We start from the raw sequence: 21,286 nt of genomic DNA on the forward strand, positions 1-21,286 counted from the left end.
TGCCATAGAAACGTTTACAAAATCTCGTTACGTGATTCGTTGAAGCAGACTCTTGAAGCTGCCAGGCACAGCGCACTGCACCTCTCAAGGATCTCCTTTCGCCGACTGGTGTATAGAATATGCCGCCTAATAAGGGGAGCAGTAATGGCGGAGGTACCAGAAGTACCCCCCGGCCCCATCCTCTTACACCGCACTGGTTGCGGGGTAACGAAACAGAATGTAGACGCCATGCCGTGCCAGCTGGCAGGTAGACGGGCGCCACCCATTATCCGTGTAGTCCACGCGAAGCGCCGGGGGTTGGTGGTCAGGTGACGTCACACGGTGGGCTGCTGGTTGCGTGCCGCAGGCCGCAGGGGGACCGGCGGGGCCTGCAGTCTGGGACAGCCGTGGGAAACCGCCTGCTGGCCACAGCACACACGCGTCCAACAAACAACACAAACTAAATCTGAGGCAGCCTCTCCATTATGAGAGCCACCAGTCCACGGTGCCGGACTACCGTTGGAAAATAGCCCTGTTACATAAAGGTAAACTACTGGTCATTAAAACTGCTACACCAAGAAGAAATGCAGATGATAAACGGGTATTCATCGGACAAATATATTATACGAGAACTGACATGTGATCACATTTTCACGCAATTTGGGTGCATAGATCCTGAGAAATCATTACCCAGAACAACCACCTCTGGCCGTAATAACGGCCTTGATACGCCTGCGCATTGAGTCAAAGAGAGCTTGGATGGCGTGGACAGGTACAGCTGCCCATGCAGCTTCAACAAGATACCACAGTTCATCAAGAGTGTTAACTGGCGTATTCTGACGAGCCAGTTGCTCGGCCACCATTGACCAGACGTTTTCAATTGGTGAGAGATCTGGAGAATGTGCTGGCCAGGGCAGCAGTCGAACATTTTCTGTATCCAGAAATGCCCGTACAGGACCTGCAACACGCGGTCGTGCATTATCCTGCTGAAATGAAGGGTTTCACAGGGATCGAATGAAGGGTAGAGCCACGGGTCGTAACACATCTGAAATATAACGCCCACTGTTCAAAGTGCCGTCAATGCGAACAAGGGGTGACTGAGACGTGTAACCAATGGCACCCCATACCATCACGCCGGGTGATACTCCAGTATGGCGATGACGAATACATGCTTCCAATGTGTGTTCACCGCGATGTCGTCAAACACGGATGCGATCATCATGATGCTGTAAACAGAACCTGGATTCATCCGAAAAAATGACGTTTTGCCATTCGTGCACCCAGGTTCGTCGTTGAGTACAGCATCGTTGGCGCTCCTGTCTGTGATGCAGCGTCAAGGGTAACTGCAGCCATGCTCTCCGAGCTGATAGTCCATGCTGCTGCAAACGGCATCGAACTGTTCGTGCAGATGGTTGTAGTCTTGCAAACGTCCCATCTGTTGACTCAGGGATCGAGACGTGGCTGCACGATCCGTTACAGCCATGCGGATCATGTGCCTGTCATCTCGACTGCTAGTGAGACGAGGCCGTTGGGATCCAGCACGGCGTTCCGTATTACCCTCCTGAACCCACCGATTCCATATTCTGCTAACATTCATTGGATCTCGACCAACGCGAGCAGCAATGTCGCAATACGATAAACCGCAATCGCGATAGGCTACAATCCGACCTTTATCAAAGTCGGAAACTTGATGGTATGCATTCCTCCTCCTTACACGAGGCATCACAACAACGTTTCACCAGGCAACGCCGGTTAACTGTTGTTTGTGTATGAGAAACCGGTTGGAAAGTTTCCTCATGTCAGCACGTTGTAGGTGTCGCCACCGAGGCCAGCCTTGTGTGAATGATCTGAAAAGCTAATCATTTGCATATCACAGCATCTTCATCCTATCGGTTAAATTCAGCGTCTGTAAAACGTCATCTTCGTGGTGTAGCAATTTTAATGGCCAGTAGTGTAAATACGTAAAATGAAAAACAGTTGCTCCAGGCCATAGCATGCTGAAACGAAACGGCAACATGGCAGCAAATAAAGCAATTACCGTGGCTGCGTAGGTAATAAAGGAAAGATCAGAATTGCAAGATACTGTGGAAAGGGGGGGGGGGAGGGGAGGGAGGGGTGTGCACAGACAGAGAATGCTCGTTCCGAACTAGCATTGAGAGTTCTGTACACTCGTTCCAAGGGGTGGCATAGACCGTAGTCCTTACGAGTTTCAGCAAGAGCACGTGGGTGCTAGGCAGCTCGTACCGTCGGCCACAAGCACACGTGGTCTCATCTCTGACATCCGTCTATACGTTTTCGCGACGTGACTGAATTAATAGCGATGCTGGGCTCTGCGCTAATGGAAGTCTGCGCTTGCTATCTAGAATGGCAGCAGACTGCTGCATCAACTTTCACACTACCACAGAACGAATAAGCAACTAGAAACGAACTAGAAACGAGTGAGACACGAACGGGCTACGAATGTCGCGGAAGCGCGGTGTCGCTGGCTGCTTTACCACCTCGATAGTGCGCTTCCACAGCTGAAAACATTACCCATCCTGCACTGAACTTACACGACCTACCTCTTTTAAGTCTTGATGATAGAGTTGAGGGCATTTCGAGCTTTAGGTTGTCCCTCTCCCTCCATGACCACATGAGGCATTACCAGAATTTGAACGAAAACAGCTTTCCTTGCAGCCAACCGCATACTGGACTTTTTGATAAAAGAGATTTATGGTAAACACTAATTATTCTGATCATTCTCTGATACTTCTGCCCCTCCATAACACACTGTTGTTTGAGAATTCGCGCACAATTATTTCAATGGGAAAAATCTGCTTATCAAGTTTATGTGCTTGCTTAATATACATGTAATCGATCCTCGATAGCGATCATTCTATTCGTCGTTTCATCAGCTGTTTGAATCTGTGATCGGAGTTTAGGTGAGTTGATTAACGATTTGCTACATCTTTCTGTGGGCTGCATGAAATCGTCCACGAGTCCTCGCGGAGAATCGCTTTTGAAAAGTCTACAGTCTACACAGCTATAACACATGAGGGCAAGTTAATAAGAAAATGCAATTTACAGGTTGATTCTTGCAGAGAAGATAACGGCGACCAGCCACTTCCTATAACCCTGTTTATTTACATAAATAGCGGCATGACAGGTTTCGAATCAACGGGTTCATCATCAGACGACCTGTTGACGTTAAGATACATTTGTGTTGTAGCTTACATTAGTTTTCACTTTTTATTTCCCCATATGATGAAAACTACTTAGGATGCCCTACAACCAAAATATGATGTGAGAAACTATCTAGTTAACTGTAATTGTGTCTCATAATGATTTTAAACGATGTAAAAAAAAACTATTAAAGTGAAAACGTTTTAGTCATTAACGTCGAAATTCCGCACCATTGCCCTGCACTGCTGACTGCTTGTGTTCATATGGTAATGAAGACTATATTAAGTAATTTCTTTATGTATATGTACACACATAATGTAAAGCACCACTCACACACACTAAGAAGTTTTGCCACATGGAAAGATGTATACAAAGATAGCGATATCACAGCCATAACAATGCCAAAAAATTTTTCTCTCAGAGATATTTCGACACATACGTTATGTAACAGCACAAACTTACGAATTACAAACGCGGCAAAACTTTTTGGTGTGTATTTTGTACACAGCCGCGGTCTCAAAATGTCGGTTTAGACAATATGGCAAAAAGCATACTCCGTAGGTTAACAGTTCTGACTCAGAAATGACATATCTTAACGACTCTATCGTTGTTGTTTGTTAACTGTGTTGGTTAAACGATTACCGCTATTATCTTTTATTTCAGAACATTTTATTACGAATGCGTATTTGTCAGTACGCTTCAAGCAAGTGACAGTTGGAGATATTCGTTTTATGTATTCTGAAGGAACTAAGGCTATGGAGGTTCCTCGCAGGCAGCATCTGTAGCATGGCGAAACGTCTCTCCGTGAACGAAAAATTTAGCAGTGCGTAAATTGGTGTAACAGTGGAGAGAGCTGGCGTGTGACGTCCACAACCAACAGGAACATCGAGACAGCTGTGGAAATGGTTGGTGATCATAGTCGTGCCTGAATTGCAGATACTGCACATGACTTGAATATGAGTCACGGTTCAGATTTTGAAATCGTCCGTGAAGCTCTAACCGAGTTTGTGCTAGATGGGTTCCAGGTGAACTGATATACAAACACCAATATGAACGTTTGAAAACCGATATCTCCTTTAAGGTATTTTTAAGAGAAAGTGGGAGGCATTCTCAGTAACATAGTCTCCGTTGGTCAAAACCTGTCCATCGCTAGAACCACAGAGCAAGCAGAAAATCTGACTTAGAAATTTTCCACCTTCGTGCACAGCAAAAATGTTCAAAAGCCAAGTAGCTGCTGCATGAAAGTTGAAAACGGCAGTGTTTTTGGATACGGAAGGTCCGCAGCCGCTTGATTATGCTATTTAAGATCTAACTGTGCATAAAGAGAGCAAGATCTGAAATCCAAAATCAAACCGAAGAGTAGAGGGAAACTTACAGAATGTGCGATTTTACTTAAGTGTAATGACCAAACTCAGACAGCTATGAAAACAACCCAGTGCAATAAAAAAAAAGACCTCTGCTTTCGCCTACTGTAGCACCTACAGTACAGTCCTGACTCAGTTCCAAGTGATTTTCATTTTTTGCTCCGATGAAGGCGCAGGATGACGAGATTCTAGAAGTAGTGCAAGAGGACATACGCAAGTTTATCACAGATGGAGTAAAGAAGCTTGTCGAGAAAAGGAACAAGTGTACAGAATATAAAGGATATTTTGTAGAGAAAAAAATTTTGCTTTAATGAAGTATTTCCAACAACAAAAAATTCATTAAAAAACTGGCTCTATTTTTACTTTCGTCGTATTATGCCAAACACCACTCCTATGTAGGTATATATTTAATTTGGAAGCAAATATAACGTTTAGCTGTGAATCAGTGTGTATGACCGTCGAACCGCTGTGAAAGACCAGTCGAACAATTGGGTACCGACTGGGAAAAATAAGACTACTTTTATTTTAGGGATACAGCAGTTTCAGTTTGTCCAGATAGAGTATTCATAATTGAAATTAGTAGCCAAAAGCTTTTTAAGACGTCTCTCCTCGCCACGCAATTTATTTTCAAAGTACCATTGTGGCTTTAATAACATTTTGTTACACTGGGGGACTGCATGTATCTTTTTTACATCTAGACTCACGAAAAAATTGATGCGCTTCTATGTTATATGGATGCTTCCCCAAAAGTTATGAGAAAACAACAAAAGGACTGTTTGAAGAATCCTTATGTTGCAACGTAGCATTAATTATATGCAATATATTATGCTACAAATAAGAAACAATTTTAACGGTATGTGTACTGCGTACTTGCATTTCAGGCTTCAGAAAAACAGCAATAATTCCGACTACGAAAAAGGTAGGCACTGAATCGCGTAATAAATCATGATTGCAAGATACTGACACCATTTATTTATAGAACAACGAAAAAACTGGTAGAGGCCGACTCTGGGGAGGATTAGCTTGGGTTTCGGCGAAATTTAGGAACACGCGAGGCAATAGTGACTCTACGTCTTATGTTACAAGACGGGTCGGAGAAACGCAAACCTACATTTATGGCGTTTCAAGAATTCGGAGAAAGGTTTTGACAGTATTGACTGGATTACTCTCATTGCAATTTTGGAAATAATAGGGATGAAATAAAGGGAGCGAAAAGTTATTTACAACCTTTATAGAAACCAGACTGAAGGGAAGCAGGGAAGCAATAGTTGAGAAGGAGTAAGACGGGGTTGTAGTCTATTCCCATGCCATTCTATCTGTATATTGAGCAAGCAGTAAAGGAAATCAAAGAGAGATTTGGGAAAGGAATGAAAGCTAAGGGAGAAGAAATAAAAAGTTTCAGCTTTATCGAAGACACTGCTGTCAGAGACGACAGACGACTTGGAAGAGCAGTTGAATGGAACGAACAGCGTTTTAAAAAGAGGTCATAAGATGGACATCAATAAAAGTAAAACAGCGGTAATCGAATGTAATCGAACTGATACAGGAAATGCAGTGTTAACAGCAATGGAATTCGAAACTCCGACTGGAATATGTATGGTTTAAAGCTGGTGGTGGAAACCATATAAAATACGATTATATCTAGCGAGAGTAGTACACACTCAGAATCCGATATAATTTGGGTGAAGATAAGAGTTAATGGTGTAGCAAACATGGGTCTCGGATGCATTTAAAGAAATCCTGTCTCCACAGCAGTTGTGGCGGAGCATTTGTGGGGAAACTTGCAGAATATTTCGTGTACATTTTTCGGTCATTTGAAAGTCTTAGCTGGAAATTTCAACTATAGACAGGAAGACTCAATTGATTAGGGCAGGTAGTAGGGACAGGGAATCGTGTGAAGTGCCTTTTCGAAAATTCTCTTTAGCTGTTCAACAGAGAACAGAATCACTAGTGAAGGTAACATCTTAGACCAGCTGCCGCCAAACAGGCCAGAATGTTTCGACTCAGTTATCGTGGAACAGGAGATCAATGATCATAAGGCCGTAACAGCATGACTAAATACGGCCGTAAATAGAAATACAAAAAAGGTGGTAAGACCTTACTGTTTAACAAGAGCGACAAGAAACATATTTCAGATGAACTGACGGGTCAACATGAAAATTTCGGATCCAGCACTGACAGTGTTGAGGACTAACGGACAAAGTTCAAGATCGTTATAGAGTAGACACGTATATGCTAAGCAAAGTTATGAGGGATGGAAAAGACACACCGTGTTTCGGAAACCATGTTAGAAAGCTGCTACGAAGGCAAAGAGAGCTTTACCGCAAATTTAAGTGTAGCAAAAGCCTAACAGACAAATAAAAATCAAACGAAGTCAAAATTAGGGTAAGCGGGCCACACTTGAAGCGTTCAACGAATTCGAAAGTAAAATTCTATCTACCGACTTGTCAGAAAATCCCAGGAAATTCTTGTCTAATGTTAGACCAGTAAACGGATCTAAACCATCTGTCCAGAAACACTGTGACCATAATGGCGTAGAAACGGAGTACGACGCCGAAAAGGCCCAAATACTAAACGTAATTTTCCAAAATTGTTTCACACAGAGATGATCGCACTTTAGTTCCTCATTTAATCTTCACACGAACGACAAAAGACAGATTTCGAAATAAATGAGTATGAGACAGAAAAGCATTTTAAATCGCTCAACAAAGGGGTGGCCGCCGGACCTCACGGGACGCCAATAATACGATTCTATATAGAGAATGGGAAATAATTTGCCCTTCGCATGGACATAGTAACCACCAACAGTATTTGAATGCTGCTTGTGAGTCTATGGACCGTACCAGATGGGGATGACAGAACAAATAGAAAAGACCCAAATAAGAGCAGCACGTTTCGTTACAGGTTCATTTAGTAAGGGCGAAAGCGTCACAGAGACGCCCTGCTAACTGAAGTGGCTGTCGCTGCAACAGACTTTCTGCATCACGTTGTGGTTAACAGTTAGGGTTTCGCGATCGTACATTCTTGAAGACTCAACGAATACGTTGCTGTCCCCCACGCATATCTCGAGAAAAAGCCGCGAAGATAAAGAGAGATTCGAGACCACACGGGGGCCCTCCGGCTACCGTTATTCCCGCGAATAGTTTAAGAATGGAACAATACACTGGTACACCACGTACGTTCCACCAGCACCGCGAAATGGCTTGTGGAATGTTGACGTAGGCGCTGGAAGTGAGGCACTACAACTCGCAGATGAAATATTTTGCTAAAATAAAGCTCCTCTCATCCTGCACAAAAGGTAACATTTTTGCATTATTAAGTGCGAGGAAAACCACGTTGGTTTGTGGCTCAAGTGTTGAATGTTATAGCAGAGTGGGGCAGTTTCCTTTCTGTTTATAAACTGCAGTTATTTCGCGTTCGGGTTTAGCAAGTGAGAATTTCATTCAACTAAAGCTTCAGCGTCTTACAAGATTTTCAAATGCATGTTGCAGAACCGATCTCTACATGGCTGTAGCGAATGCAACACATGTGTCACGTAATTTTAAGCGATGTGGTCCCTTTACAACCTTTGAATTCTTAAGGTAGAATAATAATTGCAATGTTGATGCAAATCGTATACCTTGATTTCAAATTCATATCGTTCATAAATTCAGTAAAATGAAGTATGGGGTAAGAGAAGGTTTAAATAGCAGAAAGTAAACTGGGGATTTTGCTGAATAATTCAATGTTGCAATCACTATAATTTCAGCTTGTAAGCAATGTTCAGAGATATACCGCTCTTTGTATTAGTAAGTTACTTTCAGAACACGGAAGGTAAGTTTGCTCTGAGAATTCCGAGGAAGCAGCCCACACCATATTCTGATTATATGTTCTGTGACACTTTGGTATTACAAGACCATAATGGCGAAATATATTTCGGCAATTTATATAAAATTCTCTTTATCGTTATTACACGCAGCAATAAGAGAAAATATCTAATCATCGCGAGAGTCAAAGATGGTGCAAGTGATGTATCATGCTTTCTTCAGTATGATTAGGTATTTTAAATTCGTCCACGAGAGTAAAATGTTAGTGAAGATAGGGACATCCTACTGGTGATAAGAAAAGAAAACATGTAATTATGAAAGGTGGTTTGATGGTAGTTGTTCTTTAAATCTTTTCTTACCACATAAACTGATATTTACTCGCATAAATTAACTTTTCTTCTCATGCAAGTGATAGCTTCAGGTCCAGATGTCATCGTTCCGAAGGGGAGACGTGCTGACACGGAACCGTGTTAGTGATAACTGTCAGTGAAAAGAAATAGTTTGCATAACACTACTAACACTAGTAATAGTAATAACAATCGGTCTTCGTTAGAGACATAGGTTGCCTATTAGACTAACACAGGGTGACATTGAACTATATGAAAATAAACGTAAATTAGTTACAAAGTACGGCGTGCACACACTTTATTTAACATCTAAATGTCGCTACAGTTATTCGGAATTAGGTTATGACATGTTCCATGTGCCGGCCATCATTGGCGATGATGTGGCGCAGACGAATAGCGAAATTCTGCATGACCCGCTGAAATGTCGGAACATCGATGCTGTCGATGACATCCTGAATGGTTGTTTTTAACTCAACAATGGTTTTGGGGTTACTGCTGTACACCTTGTCTTTAATATAGCCCCATAACAAGGAGTCGCATGTGTTCAGATCCGGAGAATACGGCGGTCAATCGAGGCCCATGCCAGTAGCCTCTTGGTACCCCAGAGCCAGAAAGCAGTCACCACAGTGCTCCTCGAGGACATCAAAGACTCTTCTGCTTCAGTCGGGTCGAGCTCCGACTTGCATGAACCACATCATGTCGAAATGAGGGCCACTTTCGGTAATGGGGATGAAATCATCTTCCAAAATCTTCACGTACTGTTTGGTAGTCACCGTGCCATCAAGGAATATGGCACCGATTATTCCGTGACTGGACATTGCGCACAACACAGTTACCCGTTGAGGGTGAAGAGACTACTCGATCGTAAAATGCGGATTCTCAGTCCCCTCCAAATGCGCCAGTTTTGCTTACTGCCGAACCCATCCTCATGAAAGTGGATTTCGTCGCTGCAAAACATGCATGCGCTCACTAATTCCCATTATTTTCAGCGGCCAACCGTGCAGTTTGAACTTCCTAATGGAACCTGTTCAGGAGTTATGACTATTTTATTTTATATAGTTAAATAATTGTCAACCTGTACTTGTTGAAATGGGGGGAAAATAATTGTGCCCTAATGGCGCGCGATCGTTGCGCTACCAAAATGACTGCTTCCAACTAATTTACCACGCCAAGAAATATACAGGTGACTCTCTTAGTACATAACTGCAGGGTTATATACTCTGCTACCAAAATAAAGAAAGTGACTGATTGAATTGGCGTTATTATTTCACAATAGAATTCAGAGTACTGGAATGACACAAACTTCTAGCAGCAACGCTTGATGAAGAAGAAGGAAGAATAAATATGAGTTATGTTATTTTTAACAAAAAATGTTGGAAATTTTGTTGATAATTAAGACACTGAGATGAAGCAGATGTAAGACGTCGTGGTCTTCTGACCATCATTGCTTACATGTTCCGCCCTCAATATCATATTCCACACATCAAGACGCTTCATTCGAACCCAAACTCGATAAGATAAAGTCAATGTTGTATGAATTCATGTAAACGATATGCAAATAACTAATAAATGGCAAGTGCACACCGTGGTTGAAATACTCGAGGCTGGCGTACACACATACATTCCAGAAACGACGGTCACAGGAGCTTTTAGTTCGAGAGAGACAACCGCACGCCAGGACGCCAGTCCCAACCCATCTACGTGGGCTGGTGGACGCCCATGGAGCAGACAGCGTTCGCCCGAGGGAAAGGAGGAACGACCCCGTGTTCGGCTTAAAAGCAAATTCCGCTATATCATGTGGGAGCGGCCAGCCTACGCATTCTTTACACATAGCACGCAATTTCAGAGATTTTCACAGGGAGACAGCAAACGCCAAATGCTGATACTACAGATTTCCGGACTGGTCGCCTTAAACGAAACGTCATTCTCCCGTTTTCGATATTTCTGACGCCTTGAGCTGAAGGAGTAATGGAAGAGACCGAAAGATATACCCCTTCATGTCTGGCGTGGAGAGGCGCCGTTCCGTTGTCGCTCTTGGAGCGAGGAACAAGTCTCTCCTCAGTACTTCACTGGGAGAGCACCTCTGTCGAGAGTGAATCGAAGTGCAACTCTCTATATTGAGTCCTTGCGATTAAGCGTAGTTCACTGTGTTGGCTGGCACACTTATTGTGCGCCCTGAATGGACAGAGTTATAGTTAAACGCCTGTGAGCAAATTTTTGAGTGGCATCACGGTGGACTGATTATCTGACAGGTGTACTATGCCAATAGTTAGACTAGGGGCAAATAGGAATCCTTGACTTCATCAAGGTGTAGGGAGAGTTTGATTGGCGAAGGTCAATCTAGATTGAATGAAAGTTATCTTATTTGTCAGCAGCGAGCGGCGCAGACAGCAGTCATCACGGCTTACGGTATTGTGCGCTACAGCTATTGCGAGCCCCATATTTCCTCCACAACAGTACACTTCACTGCATTTCACACACAACAGCCTCGACCGTACCTAGCAAGTCAACAACAATCTTAAACTTAGTTTAGAAATTTCATTAGCGAATCCTATCCTTGAGAGGTAACTTCATATTCTGAAAAGAACCAGGATATAACTTGTTCAATTCATAACTAAAAGTGCCATTCTGATTTCTCAGAATTTTTGCAAAATAAATAATAACTTTCATTAGTTTCATGTTTTTCTTACACTAACTAGCACTACTCCAGTACCCAAGTATCCCACTAGTTACGTAAGAAATTTTGTGAATTTTTGTGTCATTTCCTTACAGCGGATGACTCCAGAAGATATTTATTGCTGAAAGTTTTTCAGGCATTTCTCTTTAGAACGTTAGGAGCGTCTGTCTCACTTCTGTAGTAGTGTTGGAGTGGAAATTGCATCTTGCAGGAGGCACAGTATAAAGGGTACATCTCAGATTAATCCGTTGCACAGAATAACAGAATCTCAGATCAACCCCAAGCTCACAACTGAGATGAAGCAGATTTCCTGATATATAATATTATCTCTAAGGTCATTAAAATATAGTGTTTTACTGCAGTATTTTGTTTACACTCACTTATTTCTTATTAGATAATCGTTATTATCTCACTGTAGTCCTCTTTGTTTCAATATATCTTTTAAGCTTTATTCCTTGATCTGTCATTCTCCCTACCCATTAGTACTTTATTTATGTATATGATTATGATCATTATCCAGAGATATACCATCTCTCTCTTTCAGTTCAAAACGAACTGTAATTAATGGAATTGATTCTCAAATAATTTTATACACATTTTCTTATATAATGTATTAGTATTTTTTTCATTTGCAATATGTTGTAATTAAATAGAAAATAGCTGCACTTCGACTAGGTCTAGCTATAATATTGTAAGAGCAGTCTTTTTTGTGAACTGCGTAAGATTTATTAAAATTTTAGTAGTCAGTCAGCCAGTACATTCGCTGTAGCTTACTTCCATCGTGTAACGCGTAATCCTAATACCTCGCCTGTTATAAGAAAGAAAACTTTTGCCAGAACCACTTTTTCCCTGTTCATTATTAAATTTAGCAAACTGAACATCTTCGGGCTTTGGTTCCTATCTACAACACTGATCCCAAAAGTCGGACACAAAAGGACGTGGAAAGTAAGTCCAGCTTCAACGCTAAATGACTAAAGTGGAGTACTCCTGTCTCCAGTTGTTCCGGACATAAACAGAAAGATGGTTCATTTGACTAAACGAGCTCCTAGGAAAGGAATCAGACCATCAGTCTGAAACTGATGCCATCTGTTACTAAAAAGTGTACCTTATTCCGCTAGTACTCCTTATCATCTGAATGTATGACTAACTCTCCCGTCAAAATCACAGAACGCCGCATCATTAAGACAAGCTGATGTCAGTTCTTATAGACAAGGGTCTGCAGTGCAAATTACCACGTACCAGGTAAATATCGGATGTTACCCATACTTCAATTAATCTTTCTTCTAGCCACTCTAAAATCATGTAATGACTGTCCCAGAAATTATACTCCTTACGTGATCATAATCCCTCCCTAGTCTCTGGTTAAATGCTGCGATCCTACTTTCTCGCACAATTGCCCGAATTTACCCATGATGGGAACTCCATCAAATAATAACTGAAAGTACGACCTTAAATCACTCTCTGAACTCGACCCACCCCTTAGCTGTTCGTTACTTCAGTTAAATTTGGATGAAAAACTCAACTTTACTGATGCAAGCCCACACTACACCATTTACAATTGACAAAGAATGCAGTTTTTTGGCATTTTTAGCCACAGTTAGGTTTTAGCGGATGGCTGCCGTTGCAGCTGCAAGCGACCAGCTTTTCTCTTGCACGTGACGATTTTCCCCTAAGGTGTTTCCGCTCTGTTATTACACCTCGTCGCCTGTTTTAGCGCCGCTTCTTCCTTCTCTTAGAAATCTGCAACATATGTTTTGGTAAAGTTTTACATTTGAACAATAAATACATCAGTGAGATTACCGATAGGAGGAAGAATAACATCGGGCGTAAATTTTGTTTATTGCAGATCGATTTTAGCTTATATGTAACCATGTTCCGTGCTACGAGAATACAAGAATGTAATGAACATCAAGCATCAAAATACAGATAAAAAACATATCATAAATATACCAGGTTGTGAAATATCAGCTCACATACCATTATATCCCAGGCATGATGACTCATCGTAAATATAATAGCACATGGTGCGACTTGACATTATAAATAACAAACAATTGCTAAATTGAGTTTGATGCTTACGTTACCAAGGAGCTAACCTCGGCATCTGACGCTGATAATAACTAGCGCCCTGTTTACTGCTGTCATCTGTGTTTTACTTTTAAAAAAAAAATATTTAAAAGTTGAAATGTAACAAACAGACGTAACGTTACAGTGTATCCTCAAATACTAAAATAAATTCAAGAATTATGTTAAAACAAGAATGAAGAATATACTTGCAGGTGGTGCAAATTAAATTACTAATAACATTAAAAAAACCAGTGTTGAAAACAAGTTATACATTATGGATACATATTGCATTCTGGTTGCATAATGATTGTTCCCAATTGGGTTACTTTATTAAAAGTAATTTACATGGTTGTCAAGCTACGATCCGAAGGACCATGCGATGTACGAAACGACTTATAAAAACTTATCTCTGTTTTTGGTAGAAATATATGTAACATGGTTTGGTGTCACAGTATTAATTCGTGAATACGAAAATTGAAGTACCGATTTTTAATATTAAGTTACGAGACCAATGACACCAATATAATTCGAAAGGTATTTTGCTATACGTATGCACAAAGAACAAATAGTGTGTATGAAGCCGTTAAGAGTGGGAAAAGCAAGTAGAAGCTTTCACTTTCGTAACTCTGATGTTACTTTCTCTATCACGCATTAAAATCTCCAATACCTGAACATCGAAAATTGAAGACCTACCAACATTCGGCCTGCGCGCCGATCAGGTGCTATGGTAGGAATGACACTAACAACATTTCTAGCGGCTTTCGTGTTTATATGTTTCATTTGCAGTAAAACATGTATGGCGGGCAGCTAAAATACAACAGCTGCTAAGTTGATGATGTTGTCAGCAGTGAAAATCAACATATCGTAGTAAAGAAGAATGTAAATAACATTGTATATTGACGCCGTTATCTCGCTTACTTTTCTGTAAGAGTAACTGTGTGGTCATTTGCTGCCATTTCCACAAAATCTGAAGTAAGTTCCTAATTTTTAATTTCTTCAATTTAACTAAATACGACTTGCGACTTCCGTTATTATGCGGTAACTATTTTTGTTTTAGGGTATGCCTAGAAGGAGAGTGCTAATGGGACAGAGTGAAAGAAGCACAGTTAAACAAACACAATTTTCGCGTAGAGAAAGTAATAGTAATATTGCAGATGCTGACAGCGATAATTTTATTGTCGTTCTGAAAGATACATTTAAATGCGCACTGAACATAATTTCGAATAATTTTGAGAACTGTACTTGCGGACTGATGAATCTACAGTACAGATTTTGTAATGCAAATCATTTCGCGCCTGAAGTGACTTTACGCGATATAACAGCATTCACCTTGTGTTGTCACAAGGGAAGAGTTAATTTGCCGCCATTAACACAAAATTTATTTTTCAACGCAGTGTATCAAAGGCTCCTTTCAAATGAGCAAACAGATAAAAAGAAATCAAAAAATTATTTCTAGAACACACGCAGCTACAACGAAGCATTTGCCACGGATCAGTTCCGCGGCTATAAATTCAGAACTATGAAGTGCAAGACATTTGATATCAAAGATAACACCCACTCACGCAGCTGGTCGTATGTCGACCACTGGGGATACTTGTTAAAACTAATACACAAACATGCGCTGTAGGTGGTTGGAAAATACACTGAAATGCAAAAGAAACTGGTATAGGCATGCGTATTCAAACACAAGAGATATGTAAACAGGCAGAATACAGCGGTCGGGAACGCCTGTATAAGACAGCAAGTGTCTGGCACAGTTGTTAGATCGGTTACTTTTCCTACAATGGCAGGTTATCAAGATTTAAGCGAGTTTGAACGTGGTGTTACAGTGGGCGCACCAGCGATGGGACACAGTCCCTCTGAAGTAGCGGTGAAGTGCGACCTTTTCACGGGTGAACCGTGAATGTCAGGAATCCAGTCAAACATCAGATCTCCGACATCGCTGCGGCCGGAAAGAGACACTGCAGGAACGGGACCAACGATGACTGAAAAGAGTCGTTTAACGTAACGGAAATGCAACCCTTCCGCAAATCACTGCAGATTTTAATACTGGACCGTCCGAAAGTGTCACCGCGCGAACCATTCAACGAAACTTCATCGATATGGGCTTTCGGAGTTGAAGGCTCACTCGTGTGACCTTGATAACTGCTCGACACAAAGCTTTACGCCTCGCCTTGGTTCGTCAACAGCGACAATGGACTGTTGATGACTGGAAACACGTTGCCTGGTCGAACGAGTCTCGTTTCAAACTGTATCGAGCGGATGGACGAGTACGAGTATGGAGACAACCTCATGAATCCATGGACGTTACATGTCAGCAGGAGATTGTTCAAGCTGGTGGAGGCCCGGTAATGGTATAGAGAGTGTGGATTTGGAGCGATATATATCCCCTGATACGTCTAGGCACGACTCTGACAGATGACACGTACGTAAGCATCCTGTCTGATCACCTGAATCCATTCATGTCCGTTGTCCGTTCCGACTGACTTGGGCAATTCCAGCAGAACAATGCGACACCCCAAACGTCCAGAATTGCTACAGAGAGGTTCCAGGAACACTATTCTGAGTTTAAACACATCCGCTGGCCACCAAACTCCCCGAGCATGAACATTATTGAGCATATTTGGGATGCCTTGCAAAGTGCTGCGGACTTATGGACAGCCCTGCAGGATTAATGGTGTCAGTTGTCTCCAGAACAATTCCAAACATTAGTCGAGTCTCTGTCACGCCGTGCTGCGGCACTTCTGCGTGCTCGCAGGGCCGCATAGCAGTAAAATTACTACTGCTTCATCAAAGGTTATTAACCTCAATCAATACACAAAATGTAAAGTGGAAGTAGGTGCCAAGGAATAACTGGTGAAATTACACACAATTTTCAGTAACACTCTTTATTCAAATTTGGTACAAGACTTTACGACATTAAAAAAAAACACCAATCATTTAACAAATAAGTCACAATTTACGATAGGAAAGGACTTTTAAATTATTAAATTATTATAAAAAATTTCACACCAGTAAAAGGCAAGTGCAGGCTAGCAACTGAACGTATACAACGCGACGCTGTATAATATTTCAAGCTCAGCTAAATTACAGGTGAATTGCACTCCATTCATTAAATGGCGCAGAATCTAACTTGTCTGCAACATATAAAGACAATCCTGTTTAAAGAAGTTCTCAAAATAGAAAAACTAAAACGCGTGAGTCATGCACACGGGGGGGGGGGGGGGGGGGGGGGCACTCACAGTCAATAACATTAAGATTTCCAAAATATATAAAAGCAAATTTTACCAATTTCTGCCAGTTATCTTACGGTAAACACACACTCTCGCCAGGTAGGACTTGCGAACTTTTTCAACATTCTCCTTTCAAGGCAACAGTTTCTACCCGTAATGAAATGGCAGCTTTACTGTATGATTAAATGATGATGACGTCTTCTTGGGTAAAATATTCCGGAGGTAAAATAGTCCCCCATTCGGAACTCCGGGTGGGGACTACTCAAGAGGATGTCGTTATCAGGAGAAAGAAAACTGGCGTTCTATGGATCGGAGCGTGGAATGTCAGATCACTTAATCGGACAGGTAGGTTAGAAAATTTAAAAAGGGAAATGGATAGGTTAAAGTTAGATATAGTGGGAATTAGCGAAGTTCGGTGGCAGGAGGAACAAGACTTTTGGTCAGGTGACTACAGGGTTATAAACACAAAATCAAATAGGGGTAATACAGGAATAGGTTTACTAATGAATAGGAAAATAGGAATGCGGGGAAGCTACTACAAACAGCATAGTGAACGCATTATTGAGGCCAAGATAGATACGAAGCCCACACCTACTACAGTAGCACAAGTTTATATGCCAACTAGCTCTGCAGATGACGAAGAAATTGAAGAAATGTATGATGAAGTAAAAGAAATTATTCAGATAGTGAAGGGTGACGAAAATTTAATAGTCATGGGTGTAATTCGGTAGTGGGCAAAGGGAGAGATTGAAACGTAGTAGGTGAATATGGATTGGGGCTAAGAAATGAAAGAGGAAGTCGCCTGGTAGAATTTTGCACAGAGCACAACTTAATCATAGCTAACACTTGGTTTAAGAATCATGAAAGAAGGTTGTATACATGGAAGAACCCTGGAGATACTAAAAGGTATCAGATAGATTATATAATGATAAGACAGAGATTTAGGAACCAGGTTTCAAATTGTAAGACATTTCCAGGGGAAGATGTGGACTCTGACCACAATCTATTGCTTATGACCTGTAGATTAAAACTGAAGAAACTGCAAAAAGGTGGGAATTTAACGAGATGGGACCTGGATAAACTGAAAGAACCAGAGGTTGTAGAGAGTTTCAGGGAGAGCATAAGGGAACAATTGGCAGGAATGGGGGAAAGAAATACAGTAGAAGAAGAATGGGTAGCTCTGAGGGATGAAGTAGTGAAGGCAGCAGAGGATCAAGTAGGTAAAAAGACGAGGGATAATAGAAATCCTTGGGTAACAGAAGAAACATTGAATTTAATTGATGAAAGGAGAAAATATAAAAATGCAGTAAATGAAGCAGGCAAAAAGGAATACAAACGTCTCAAAAATGAGATCGACAGGAAATGCAAATTGGCTAAGCAGGCATGGCTAGAGGACAAATGTAAGGATGTAGAGGCTTATCTCACTAGGGGTAAGATAGATACTGCCTATAGGAAAATTAAAGAGAACTTTGGAGATAAGAGAACCACTTGTATGAACATCAAGAGCTCAGATGGAAACCCAGTTCTAAGCAAAGAAGGGAAAGCAGAAAGGTGGAAGGAGTATATAGAGGGTCTATACAAGGTCGATGTACTTGAGGACAATATTATGGAAATGGAAGAGGATGTAGATGAAGATGAAATGGGAGATACGATACTGCGTGAAGAGTTTGACAGGGCACTGAAAGACCTCAGTCGAAACACGGCCCCCGTAGTAGACAACATTCCATTGGAACTACTGACGGCCTTGGGAGAGCCAGTCCTGACAAAACTCTACCATCTGGTGAGCACGATGTATGAAACAGGCGAAATACCTTCAGACTTCAAGAAGAATATAATAATTCCAATCCCAAAGAAAGCAGGTGTTGACAGATGTGAAAATTACCGAACTATCAGTTTAATAAGTCACAGCTGCAAAATACTAACACGAATTCTTTACAGACGAATGGAAGAACTAGTAGAAGTCGACCTCGGGGAAGATCAGTTTGATTCCGTAGAAATACTGGAACACGTGAGGCAATACTGACCTTACGAGTTATCTTAGAAGAAAGATTAAGGAAAGGCAAACCTACGTTTCTAGCATTTGTAGACTTAGAGAAAGCTTTTGACAATGTTCACTGGAATACTCTCTTCCAAGTTCTAAAGGTGGCAGGTGTAAAATACAGGGAGCGAAGGGCTATTCACAATTTGTACAGAAACCAGATAGCAGTTATAAGAGTCGAGGGACATGAAAGGGAAGCAGCGGTTGGGAAGGGAGTGAGGCAGGGTTGTAGACTCTCCCCGAAGTTATTCAATTTGTATATTGAGCAAGCAGTAAAGGAAACAAAAGAAAAATTCGGAGTAGGTATTAAAATCCATGGAGGAGAAATAAAAACTTTGTGGTTCGCCGATGACATTGTAATTCTGTCAGAGACAGCAAAGGACTTGGAAGAGCAGTTGAATGGAATGGATAGCATCTTGAAAGGAGGATATAAGATGAACATCAACAAAAGCAAAACGAGGATAATGGAATGTAGTCGAATTAAGTCGGGTGATGCTGAGGGAATTAGATTAGGAAATGGGACACTTAAGGTAGTAGAGGAGTTTTGCTATTTGGGAAGCAAAATAACTGATGATGGTCGAAGTAGAGAGGATATAAAATGTAGACTGGCAATGGCAAGGAAAGCGTTTCTGAAGAAGAGAAATTTGTTAACATCGAGTATAGATTTAAGTGTCAGGAAGTCATTTCTGAAAGTATTTGTATGGAGTGTAGCCATGTATGGAAGTGAAACATGAACGATAAATAGTTTGGACAAGAAGAGAATAGAAGCTTTCGAAATGTGGTGCTACAGAAGAATGCTGAAGATTAGATGGGTAGATCACATAACTAATGAGGAGGTGTTGAATAGGATTGGGGAGAAGAGAAGTTTGTGGCACAACTTGACCAGAAGAAGGGATGTTCTGAGGCATCAGGGGATCACCAATTTAGTACTGGAAGGCAGCGTGGAGGGTAAAAATCGTAGAGGGAGACCAAGAGATGAATACACTAAGCAGATTGAGAAGGATGTAGGTTGCAGTAGGTACTGGCAGATGAAGAAGCTTGCACAGGATAGAGTAGCATGGAGAGCTGCATCAAACCAGTCTCAGGACTGAAGTCCACAACTACAACAACAATGAAATGGCAAACTTTTACATGGCACGAAAACACACTAATAACCAACTACCTGTATAAAATACATAAGCACGTTGAGTAAAAGCCTTAAAAGGTATTGAATTGGAAAAACACACAACAGTTTTTGCTGACTAGAAACAATATAAAAAATGCACTACGGCGTACATTAACAACCTAGCTTGATTATAGCCAAATATACATACACAGTTTTACGTAAGTTACAGCTTCCAGATGTGCAGGAATTCGTTATGCAATTGAGTAGCTCTTACCACGAGGCAAAAGGAATGTTTCTTCTTTCTTAGAGTACCTTTTACACGTGAGTCCAGTAACACTAATTATGGCAGGCGAGAGAATGGATCATTTTAAACAGTACAGTCATAGGTGCCTTAGACTTTCACAGACATGGCAGAGGCTGACAGTCGAATAAACCCGTAGGTAAGCTGGGAGGAGAAAGAAACAATCCGAACCGCAGACTTACTCTGACTCCCCCCCTTTCGTCCTCAAAAGGGGACAAAAGGACCACCCTTTCTAATATTACCACCTTCCCGCGGGTGGGCAGACGAAAATGAATTGCGGGAAACCCCCAAAATATGCGGCTGGTATAATTAACAACAATAAGAAAATTGAATTCAATTAAACTTCATAAAATCTGTTAACAATCAATACTCAACTTCTGGTGCGTTACGACTCCCAGGGCTGAACAACCCAGCATCTCCAAATGCTCTGCCGAGTCGCCCGCTGCCAGCCGTTTCAACGGACGCAGGAAGGCGCGCCGATATTCAGAATCTCCTCGCCGGTCGACAGCATACGGCCGAACTGCAGATTACGCCCCTTGTGGACCCACGCTCAGGAAGATTCCTTTCGCGACGAGCAGTTGACGCCCCATACCACGGAGCCGCTGCTCGCGTCGCTTACGCTGATGCCACGGTCTGCGTGCTGTCCCTCTAGCACCGCCAGAGAAGTCGCTTCTTGATGCCCCGACTGCCAACTCTCCACGAGAGTCCACACAGCCACCTCTTAAACAGACGCGAACAGCCCACTGTTCCCCTTTCCCGCTAGAGGGATACAGCGAAGCCTTCAATTGCGACAAAGGCGCCACCGCCAGGAAACGGAGGGCGACTGCTTCACGCAATGCCCTGCGGTGCGCTTTTCAAAGCTAACTCTACTACGGCTCATCCCCTAATCGATATTAGGCAAGTGTACCAGTTTCCTTGGCTCTTCAGTGTAGCTTGGTTCATGACCTATGGCTTTTATTCTCTCATATGTACAACTAGCACAAAATTAATCGCTTACTGTAGCACTATAAGTGACGTCGCGTGTCGTTTTTTCCCGTGTCGGTGCCCGCTCTACTTTGGACTGTCGGAAACGACCCAAATTAATGGCTTCCAAAGTGTCATGAATTCACTACATGCGGCAAGTAGGCAGTATCGCAAGAGGCACAATTCAAGAAGTCCTGAGAGATTACAGAACAGGTAGAGCCCACCAGACGGCAGATTCAGCCTC

Source organism: Schistocerca serialis, chromosome 1 (genome assembly GCF_023864345.2).
Source record: "Schistocerca serialis cubense isolate TAMUIC-IGC-003099 chromosome 1, iqSchSeri2.2, whole genome shotgun sequence".
Classification (NCBI taxonomy): Eukaryota; Metazoa; Arthropoda; class Insecta; order Orthoptera; family Acrididae; genus Schistocerca; species Schistocerca serialis.